Here is a 12,523-nt window from a genome sequence, read left to right as displayed (position 1 = left end):
TTCATGTCGATTAAAAAAATGTTTCTTCGCAATTTTAAAATGTACGGGATATTTCAAAAATATTTTCGTGTTTCATTTAAATATTCATGACATTTACAAAATTTAATACAATGTAAAATGTTATCGTGTATTTTAAAAAGTGTTCAAAACATGTATTTTAAATAAAATGTGCATCATGTTTTTATAAAATATACAATATGTTTTAAAAAAATGTTTCACGTGTGCACTGAAAATGTACATTGTGTTCTGAGAAAAGGTAGGCATGTGTTAGCAAGCAAAACCCAGCAAAGAAACAAAAGAAACACGGAGAAAACCAAGAAAGAAAGAAGAAACTAAAGTATAATGAAGAAAGAAAGAAAAAACAGAACCGATGAAAAAACAAAGACAAGCGAAGTATAAGGAAAAGCAAAAACCCGAAGAAATCGAGGATAAAACAAACAAAAGACGGTAACGAACGCAACAAGAACTTTTTTTAGAACAGTCTGCTACGCTTATTGATAATAATCAACAGGATATAAGGAGAGTCATGAGGTAGACTGAGCCATATGTGTCTATCCTAATCTAACGAAGAAGTAAACTAGTTAGATTGTGGGTTTCATAGTTTGAGCCTCTTTTTTCATAGGCGAAGTTACACCAATAGCACCAATTGCCTCTGTGCACCAGATACATCCACCTACGATGTCCTTAACCACGTTTTGACAGTCCATCGCAATGTCCAATCTCCTGAGATTCAAGTCCAAAGGTCAAAGCAATGCCTTCACGACATGCCTTCAGGGTATCAGGATCCGAACGAAGAAATGCACACATTACTCGGCCGTACCATACGCGTCGTCGCCGTGGGGCTTTGCGGGTGAGACAGGGAAAATCCATCTCTGCACCTGAACTCATCTGCACCCATGCCGACGAAAAAAATCAAAAGAAATACTAGAAGACTTAAAAAAATTCCCAATTTTTTGTGCGTGGTAGATAATTTGATGCGTGAGGTTTTCTCCAATTTTCAAATCATTTGAACATATGAGTCGATCGCAGCAAAAAAGACAAATTGGGGTCTGTAAAAATGTTTACTGTTCATGTACTGTTTTTGATCAATTTGTCTTTTTTGCTGAAGTTGCTCAGATGTTCAAACGACTTGAAATTTGGAGCAGAACTCACGCATCAAATTGTCTGCCGCACAAAAAAAATTTGGATTTTTTTTTTTTAACGAATTTTTTCTAACCAGGTGCAGATGAGTCTGGGCACCGAAACGTCCTACTCGTGAGACAGATGCTATACTCTATATAAGTGAGATATAACATTTGCACTAAATAGTGTACAAGGCCCGCACCTCCCGCTCTGGGCGTTCTTCGTTCCTAACTGGCCGACCCATCTTGGGGGTGCGTTTCCTGGTTTTTTTAACTATCCTTCTTGGTTTACTTTTTTTTCAAAGATCATTTTAAGAATTCTTGATTTTTTGAAAATCAAGATTATTTCTAAAATTCGGGCTCTTTTTGTTAAAATTCATGAAATTTGCAAAAGACGCTAACGTTTCTCCAAATTCACCTTTTTATATCACAAACATTTTTTAGATTTGATGACATTTTTAATCTGGGAGAATTTGTCAAATGTACGATTCTAATATTTTGAAAAACCAAAAATTGTTTTTTAGGAAACCATTACTTGTTGGTTTTTAGTTGGCGTGTAAGCAAGCGAGCGACGTAGATCGTTATTGGGATATGGCCCACTGAGCATGCGTGTGAGTGTGATAGCGCCAGTCGGCGCTTGAAATGTCTAGTTATTTATTTTGAGGCAAAAGAAATACACCAAGCTCGAATGAGTACCCACCTTTGGTGATTACTTAGTGGACCGTGGCCGAACAAGCATATGCTGCACTGGCTTTAACGGTTTTGGAACCTTTCACTTGGTTTTTAGAAGGTTTTTGATCGGGGATTCCTCCTTTTCTCCCCCATATTTTTATTTACTTGCTTATCAGTTTCATTCTAATCTTTTGTCTTTCATTGTCATTTTCCCTTTCTCTTTGTTTAACTTTACATTTCTCGAATACGTGTCAACTATTTTTTTAATACACAATGAATATTTTCCATACGTAGGACGGAACAAATTAGGTACAGGAGCAACATTTTTCAAATACACAATTACCATTCATCCAAATTCATGTTGAATGATTGTAAATACACTATGAACATTTTTAATACACAAAATATATTTTAAAGCACATATTTAACATTTTTAAGAAATGTGATGATCATTTCTGGTTGAACATGCGAATATTTTTTTCGTGCTAATGAACTTATTTTAAGGGCCTAAATATTTCTAAAAATTGGGAGAACAAAATTTAGAACATTTTTTCTTAAATATAGTGTATATTTTCTATAATGTGTGAACTGTTTTAAATGTCATGAAAATTTTATTTAATGGTTCAACTTTTTATAAATTGTGCAAACAAATGTTTGCGTCTCATAATTTTTTATAATGTCACGAAAATATTTTAAGACGAGTCAAAATTATTAAATGTTAAAAAAGTTGATGGTATAAACATTTTTCATAACTGTTGTGAACAATTATTCTATATTTCCTGAACGTTTATTTAATGCATGAATATCAATGAAAATTTCGAAAATGTATGTAATTTATTTCATATATATATTCAGAAAATATAATGAAAAGTAAACAAATAAAAAGGAAAAAGAAGGAAAACCTATACTAAGGATTGTGCTAGCTAGCTTGTAGACAACGCATGGAAAACAATATATGTTAGGACGTGCTACCTGGGTCGGGATCAACACAGGGGCGCTTGACGCGAGATGAGTGTCTAGCTTGCCACGATAGCTATGTCTTGCTTATTGTAGACGTACGCTCCTCTCGGCTCTGGTGCCACCAGTAGTTGGCCGGCCAAATAAAATTCGGTGTTCGAAAGCTTTCTAGGAGAGGTTTTGGAATGTTCTATCGATAGGTACACATCAGATGCACAAGCTTTGATGTGATTTCCCCTTTTTATTTTTATTTTCCTTTTTTTAATGAATGATACGCATGCTTGTGCTTATTCGAGGAAAAAAATTATTTTCCTTTTTTATCTGTTTTTTATTTTCAAATACATGTCTAGTGTTTTAAATATACTTCAAAAAAATTCATACACAGGTTGAACATTTTTCACATACATATTAAGTACTTTTCAAATAAATGTTGAATTTTTATCTGAATATACGTTGAACATTTGGGAACTGCACATTGACCATTTTTCCAATACATAGTGAACATTTTTTAACACATGCTTGAATACTTTTCACAATTTCATGAACATTGTTTAGAAACATGAAAACAGTTGCTATATGTAGACCATTTTTTTTCTACATGGCAAAAAATATTTTATATATTTGAATTGTTTCAGAAACAGCACAAACAATTTTTTATATTTCGTGAATTATTTTTATAGATATAATGGAACATATTTTTAAATACAGGAATACTTTGCATGTCATAAACAACATTTTCAATTGTACATATATTTCCTAAAATTACGCAAAGAAATATCTATTTTCGTGGACATTCTTTTTAAAAAATTCCGGAATATATTTTTACATAGGTGACATTATTTTAGTTTCACAAAAAAATTGAATGGTACGAATAATTTTAAAAATTGCACCAGCAAATTCATTAATGTTTTTTTAGTGTGCGCTGAACCTTTTGAAAAATTTATACAAAATAATATCCCACAAATGTACATTTCATGAACATTCGTTTTTAATATATGTGTGTATATAATATTTCAAATTACAAACAAAAGTAAAGAAAAGTTAAAAATAATGAGAGTTTTTTTTTAACGAAACTAGCATATGTAATACTACTATGCCGGCCGACTACATGCTCTCATTTAGGTGAGGCGTTGGTTTGTCTCACAATAGGCGAGATATAGAACTTATTTTATTAATAATTGATCCAATTTATATGAAAAATACGTAGGTTGAAGAAGTTATCAAGAAAAATGATTGAGATTCTTTCAATATGCTATTCTTGATATCATGTTTTTTTATTCTTGATCCTATCAAGTATGGATTCTAGATTGTTTGTTGGAGCATCCTGACCAGTCTAGTTCATTGTGATATGATCCTGAGGGATGACGCAACCCAGGAGCAACTAATTAAGGGGCACTACTTGAAGGCCTCCTCAGAGGTCACTTTCTTGATCTAGAAGCACCAAATAACCGCTGCCACATATCACGCGTGGACGCACTATTGGGTTTTCATCTTTTTACCTTTTTTTGGCCTTTTGGTTGTTCTTAGGTTTGGTAGACTTTTTTTTTTGTTTTTCAGAAAGAAGTGAAGCATAGTTGTGCTTCTAAAAAAGAAAAGGCATATATATGCTCCCCCGAAAAAGGAAAAAACACTGCCTATGCTTCCTCGAGAAGCACAATTATGCTTCCTGTAGAAAGAAAACATAACATGTGCTTCCATGAGAAGGAAAAGCACAGTTGTGCTTCCTCAGAAAAGGAAAAAAACAAACTATGTGCTTCCGTGAGAAGCACAATTGTGCCGCTCGAAAAGAGAAAATTGTAGTTGTGATTTTCAAAGTGAAAAAGGCAGAAATGTACTTTAGGTTTTGGTTTCCATTTTTTTTTGTTTCTGGTTTTTTCGTTACCATTTTTAGTTTTAGTTTTTTTCTACAATTCTATTTTTGGTTTTCCCTCTACAGCTGATCTGAGGTTTTCCTCCGGAGCCAATGCCGTGGAGAGGAGTACACCTCTAAGACAACGCTTCCAAGAAAGGTCACGGCACCCGCGTGCGCCGCCGTCGCCGGCTCCGATGAAGATCGGAACAAGGATTTCTCCCAGAGTTGTGTCCACCATCAGTCGCCACCGGCCGCCGCCCACGATCCACCGTCCCAGTTGAAGTCGACCTCACTCTGACTGCGGGATCCCACGATCCACCGTGCCCAGACACGCAGGACCCCCTGCCCGTAGCTGCCAACCACCACCGCAGCACCGCCGCGGCCACCACACCACCGCAACAAACACCTGCATCGTAAGGAGCAACAACCAGAACGGAGCACCGACGCGCCAGATCCAGATCGAACCACTTGAGTGAAGCAGCTGAGCAGGAGCGGACCCTCCACTCGCAGCACACCTCATGCCACAGGGACGTCGTGCCGACCACGCCCAGCAGTCGTCGTGCCCGCTGCGAGCCAGCTGTCACCGCGCCCGCCGCCGGTCCGCGCCCCACGCACGCATCCGGAGTCGTCGCGCGCATGCGCGCCGCCATCGCATGCTGTCCACAACCAGGCCGCGCTGGGAGCTCGGACCGAAGCCGCCGTCCCTGCACCCCTCCCTCCGCCCGCAGCCTACGCGAAGCTCCGTGCGCCGGCCGCCATCCGCCGCCCGCCGCCGCCAGCTCCGCCTCGTGAGCGCCCAGGAAACGACGGGGAGAAGAGGCCCAGCCGTCGCCAGATCCGCGCGGGCTTCGCCCGGCGGATCCCATGGGCGGCGGCGAGGGGAGTGGGTGGCGAGGAGGTCGCGCGGTAGACGGGGCTGAGCCGTCGCCCGTGTCGCCCCGGGGAGGGAGCGATGCGAGGGCTGGGGGAGTGTGGTTGCCGGCACCGAATTAAAATATTTTTGTTCTTTCTTGCAAGAGGTGAGTTTAAGCATGGATTTTCTTCTAGAAAAGTAAGCATTGTTTTTATTCTTGTAATCAAGTGGCTCATGTGCTAGCTAATTACAGTCATTGTAATAAGTCTTTTTTAGTTGGTTGGTAGGCCGTCTGATTGTATCGTTAGTAAGCTCGTAGATGATATAATTGTTCATCCATAAAGCTAGCCATGATATATAGCCTTCCTCAAAGGGCGCAGCAAGGTCTCAATCGACTAAGATTTAACCAAATCTTGGTCAAATGATACAACACATAAAACATAAAAAACTAAAAGAAAATTTTACATGAGTTTTCACGTAAGATCCATAAATATAGTATCAAGAGGGACTTATTAATTAAGTCTCATCTGACTGAGCTTTAGCAATCCCGTTGCTCAAAAAGGGATTTGGGTGCAAAACCTCTCCTCCATTCAAACGCGCGCCGGCGGCCTGCTCTCCCCCGGACGAGAATTCCTCGTCCCCCATCGCAGAGGAGACGCCGAAAAAAGAACGGAGCCCCACACATCACATGCGAGTGACCCAGCCGGCACGGCGAGTTCCGGCCCGACAGCTACCGTCGTTTGTGCAACTAAGAACAAGGGGCACCTACCTACCTTGTTCTCCTTGCGATGCATGGCGACGGTGGAGCGGCTGCGTTGGTCCCTCCCCTCCCCTCCCCGGCGAACGTTCCACTTCCACCCCGTGTCCCCTTCCGTTTGGACACCAGCTTCCCTCCGGCCGGAGACGGACACGCGAACGTGACGACTCATGGATGCGACGCCGCGCTTTACAGGCCCGCTCCTCCTCCGGCGCCGTCGCTGTCGACCAAAGCTAGCTAGCGACGCTCATCCCGTCGAGTCACCGGAGCACCGAGCTAGCTACAGACGTTCGTTCGAGGAAGCAGCGAGCGGAGGGAAACGAGCGTGCATGCTGCCAACTGTAGCTTTTCCCAAGTGATGTCACGGCCCCGTTAATCAATCGTTGGCGGATGAGGCTCGTCAGCTGGTCAGCATGCAGTGCACCTGCTACTGTTAATCTGCTATGTCCATGTATCCACACCGCCTTGTTCCAATCGAATCCAGATTGGATGATTCTCTCCGTCTCGGCCTCATCGATCTCGGATACCTTGGCGACCAAGTTGTAGTACGTGAGCATTCTGTGGCACGTCCAAGTCGTCAACGATGGCTGCTCTGCTTGTCACTTGTCAGGACTGAAAACTATTCGGCGTGGAAAAGGGCTACCGTGGCCCAACATTATTCTGAGGTGGTCTTCTGCGCCTTTGGAACCAAGCTCACCACCTTTCCATTTCATCGACGGAAATACAGTAATAAAATAAGGGTTCAATTACAAGCCACATAAAGACCGACATTACAAGAATGAAAAGAAAGAATCCTATGCAAAAATCAGCGCATGTCCCTCTCCACCAAGAAAAATGAGACAAATCACCATTTCACCCGAGCTCGACACAGCTCCATCATGAATCTGCAACTTTGCGGACCTCATAAGTAGTTTGCCTGAAGCAAAACCATTGCCATTGAAAAAATCAGACCGGTGCAACGTGTCCTCGGACACGCCATCAAACTTCAGAACTGACACCCCCCGCACGACTACCATGTCGGAGGAGGAAACCAGAACTGTCAACCTCGAACCATCAACCCAACACAGGAGGCACCTTCTTCCAGCTGTCACATGCGTACACAACCGTCTGCACGTACTCCCGGACGGCAAAACCTTCCTGCCCCACCGTGATCCGCCGCAGAGCATGGAAAGGTAGCAGAAGGATAGACACACCTGAACGGGTCGCGTGGCGGCAGCCATTAGAGCACGGAAAGGCAGCCCAACGTCGTCAACACGATCATCGTATACAATTGGTTATACGGGATTGGATATGGATCTGGGTGGGCCAACTTATTATATTAGAACTAGCTGAATGCCTGTGTGTTGCCACAATTATGAAATACTTAATTTAGATAAATATAATAATACTTAAAAAATGTAATGCTCTTAGACTTTGAAATATGTTTCCAACGAGTAAAAATAATTTGTTATACTTAGTTTTCTGCAACTTCGACTTCATCATGTTCCATTTCGTGTGACGCGTTTTTGTAGGAATTTTCCTCTTTCATCTCAAATTAAAATCCTAATTTTCTGCTTCTTTTCCTTGCGCAAAAACTATTTACAAAATTGTTTTCAGACATATAGGAAAACAACAAAAAAAGCTTTTAGAGGGAGAGAGGGAGCAGCCCAGCCTACCTGGCGTAGCCCACCTCCCATCCGGCCAGCGTCGGCCTTCTCCCAGCCCAAACCGGTGCAAACCCTAGTGTCCACCCCAGCTGTCACCTTCTAACTCTTACCATCACGAACGGTGGCACTTCTCCTTTTGCACTTAGCCCCCCTCCCCCGCCCTCGGCCGCCAGCTCTTTTCTTCCAATCGGTCCCTCCCCCTCTCCCTCTCTCTCTATTCCTTTCCTTCCCCAATGCCACCATCTCCCTCTATTGCGCTGTCAGCCAGAGCAAGTCAAGCGTCCCGGCTCCTCCATGCACACCACCCACTCGAGCTCCTCTCCAGCCATCGTTCTGCTTCGTCCCCACCACTCCCAGTCCGAAGCCCTAGAGACAACAATAAAGTTATTATTTATTTCCTTATATCATGATAAATGTTTATTATTCATGCTAGAATTGTATTAACCGGAAACATGATACATGTGTGAATACATGGACAAACAGAGTGTCACTAGTATGCCTCTACTTGACTAGCTCGTTGATCAAAGATGGTTATGTTTCCTAGCCATAGACAAAGAGTTATCATTTGATTAACGGGATCACATTATTAGGAGAATGATGTGATTGACTTGACCCATTTTGTTAGCTTAGCACTTGATCGTTTAGTTTGTTGCTATTGCTTTCTTCATGACATATACATATTCCTATGACTATGAGATTATACAACTCCCGTTTACCGGAGGAACACTTTGTGTGCTACTAAATGTCACAACGTAAATGGGTGATTATAAAGGTGCTCTACAGGTGTCTCCGAAGGTACTTGTTGGGTTGACGTATTTCGAGATTAGGATTTGTCACTCTGATTGTCGGAGAGGTATCTCTGGGCCCACTCGGTAATGCACATCACTTAAGCCTTGCAAGCATTGTGACTAATGAGTTAGTTGCGGGATGATGTGGTACGGAACGAGTAAAGAGACTTGCCGGTAACGAGATTGAACTAGGTATTGAGATACCGACGATCAAATCTCGGGCAAGTAACATACCGATGACAAAGGGAACAACGATGTTGTTATTGAAGGAAATATGCCCTGGAGGCAATAATAAAGTTATTATTTATTTCCTTATATCATGATAAATGTTTATTATTCATGCTAGAATTGTATTAACCGGAAACATAATACATGTGTGAATACATAGACAAATAGTATGTTGTTGGAAATATGCCCTAGAGGCAATAATAAATTGATTATTATTATATTTCCTTGTTCATGATAATCGTTTATTATCCATGCTAGAATTGTATTGATAGGAAACTCAGATACATGTGTGGATACATAGACAACACCATGTCCCTAGTAAGCCTCTAGTTGACTAGCTCGTTGATCAATAGATGGTTACGGTTTCCTGACCATGGACATTGGATGTCATTGATAACGGGATCACATCATTAGGAGAATGATGTGATGGACAAGACTCAATCCTAAGCCTAGCACAAGATCATGTAGTTCGTATGCTAAAGCTTTTCTAATGTCAAGTATCATTTCCTTAGACCATGAGATTGTGCAACTCCCGGATACCGTAGGAGTGCTTTGGGTGTTCCAAACGTCACAACGTAACTGGGTGGCTATAAAGGTACACTACAGGTATCTCCGAAAGTGTCTGTTGGGTTGGCACGAATCGAGACTGGGATTTGTCACTCCGTGTAAACGGAGAGGTATCTCTGGGCCCACTCGGTAGGACATCATCATAATGTGCACAATGTGATCAAGGAGTTGATCACGGGATGATGTGTTACGGAACGAGTAAAGAGACTTGCCGGTAACGAGATTGAACAAAGGTATCGGGATACCGACGATCGAATCTCGGGCAAGTATCGTACCGCTAGACAAAGGGAATTGTATACGGGATTGATTAAGTCCTTGACATCGTGGTTCATCCGATGAGATCATTGTGGAACATGTGGGAACCAACATGGGTATCCAGATCCCGCTGTTGGTTATTGACCGGAGGACGTCTCGGTCATGTCTGCATGGTTCCCGAACCCGTAGGGTCTACACACTTAAGGTTCGATGACGCTAGGGTTATAAAGGAAGTTTGTATGTGGTTACCGAATGTTGTTCGGAGTCCCGGATGAGATCTCGGACGTCACGAGGAGTTCCGAAATGGTCCGGAGGTAAAGATTTATATATGGGAAGTCCTGTTTTGGTCGCCGGAAAAGTTTCAGGGTTTATCGGTAACGTATCGGGACCACCGGAAGGGTCCCGGGGGTCCACCAAGTGGGGCCACAAGCCCCGGAGGGCTGCATGGGCCTAGTATGGGAGGGGACCAGCCCTAGGTGGGCTGGTGCGCCCCCCCCACAAGGGCCCAAGGCGCCTCCAAGAGGGAAGGGGGGCAAACCCTAGGGCAGATGGGCCCTAAGGCCCACCCCAGGTGCGCCTCCCCCTCTCCCCCTTGTGGCCGCCACCTAGATGGGATCTAGGGGCTGCCGCCACCCCTAGGGAGGGAACCCTAGTTGGGGGCGCAGCCCCTCCCCTTCCCCTATATATACTTGAGGTTTGGTCTGCCCAACACACACGAGTTTCTCTCCTTCTTGGCGCAGCCCTACCCCTCTCCCTCCTCGTCTCTTGCGGTGCTTGGCGAAGCCCTGCTGGAGTACCACGCTCCTCCACCACCACCACGCCGTCGTGCTGCTGCTGGATGGAGTCTTCCTCAACCTCTCCCTCTCTCCTTGCTGGATCAAGGCATGGGAGACGTCACCGGGCTGTACGTGTGTTGAACACGGAGGTGCCGTCCGTTCGGCACTAGGATCATCGGTGATTTGAATCACGACGAGTACGACTCCATCAACCCCGTTCACTTGAACGCTTCCGCGTAGCGATCTACAAGGGTATGTAGATGCACTCTCCTTCCCCTCGTTGCTGGTTTCTCCATAGATAGATCTTGGTGACACGTAGGAAAATTTTGAATTTCTGCTACGTTCCCCAACAGTGGCATAATGAGCCAGGTCTATGCATAGTTTCTATGCACGAGTAGAACACAAAGTAGTTGTGGGCGTTGATTTTGTTCAATATGCTTACCGTTACTAGTCCAATCTTGATTCGGCGGCATTGTGGGATGAAGCGGCCCGGACCGACCTTACACGTACTCTTACGTGAGACTGGTTCCACCGACTGACATGCACTAGTTGCATAAGGTGGCTAGCGGGTGTCTGTCTCTCCCACTTTAGTCGGATTGGATTCGATGAAAAGGGTCCTTATGAAGGGTAAATAGCAATTGGCATATCACGTTGTGGTTTTTGCGTAGGTAAGAAACGTTCTTGCTCGAAACCCATAGCAGCCACGTAAAACATGCAAACAACAATTAGAGGACGTCTAACTTGTTTTTGCAGGGTATGCTATGTGATGTGATATGGCCAAAGGATGTGATGAATGATATATGTGATGTATGAGATGATCATGTTCTTGTAATAGGAATCACGACTTGCATGTCGATGAGTATGACAACCGGCAGGAGCCATAGGAGTTATCTTAATTTATTTATGACCTGCGTGTCAACATAAATGTCATGTAATTACTTTACTTTATTGCTAACCGTTAGCTGTAGTAGTAGAAGTAATAGTTGGCGAGACAACTTCATGAAGACACGATGATGGAGATCATGATGATGGAGATCATGGTGTCATGTCGGTGACGATGATGATCATGGAGCCCCGAAGATGGATATCAAAAGGAGCAATATGATATTGGCCATATCATGTCACTATTTGATTGCATGTGATGTTTATCATGTTTATACATCTTATTTGCTTAGAACGACGGTAGTAAATAAGATGATCCCTCACTAAAATTTCAAGAAAGTGTTCCCCCTAACTGTGCACCGTTGCGAAAGTTCGTCGTTTCGAAGCACCACGTGATGATCGGGTGTGATAGATTCTTACGTTCACATACAACGGGTGTAAGCCAGATTTACACACGCGAAACACTTAGGTTGACTTGACGAGCCTAGCATGTACAGACATGGCCTCGGAACACAGAAGACCGAAAGGTCGAACATGAGTCGTATAGAAGATACGATCAACATGAAGATGTTCACCGATGTTGACTAGTCCGTCTCACATGATGATCGGACACGGCCTAGTTGACTCGGATCATGTCATCACTTAGATGACTGGAGGGATGTCTATCTAAGTGGGAGTTCATAAGATGAACTTAATTATCCTGAACATAGTCAAAAGGTCTTCGCAAATTATGTCGTAGCTCGCGCTTCAGTTCTACTGTTTAGATATGTTCCTAGAGAAAATTTAGTTGAAAGTTGATAGTAGCAATTATGCAGACAGTAAAAGGCTTATGTCCTTAATGCACCGCTCAGTGTGCTGAACCTCGAACGTCGTCTGTGGATGTTGCGAACATCTGACATACACATTTTGATAACTACGTGATAGTTCAGTTAAAGGATTTAGAGTTGAGGCACCGAAGACGGTTTTTGAAACGTCGCAAAACATATGAGATGTTTCGAGGGCTGAAATTGGGATTTCAGGCTCGTGCCCAGGTCAAGAGGTAAAAGACCTCCGACGATTTTCTTAGCCCGCAAACTAAGGGAGAAAAGCTCAATTGTTGAGCTTGTGCTCAGATTGTCTGAGTACAACAATCGCTTGAATCGAGTGGGAGTTGATCTTCCAGATGAAAT

The sequence above is a fragment of the Triticum urartu genome, chromosome 3A (genome assembly GCF_056163025.1).
Source record: "Triticum urartu cultivar PI428250 chromosome 3A, HENAU_Tu73, whole genome shotgun sequence".
Taxonomy (NCBI): Eukaryota; Viridiplantae; Streptophyta; class Magnoliopsida; order Poales; family Poaceae; genus Triticum; species Triticum urartu.
This window is presented reverse-complemented; position numbering follows the sequence as displayed.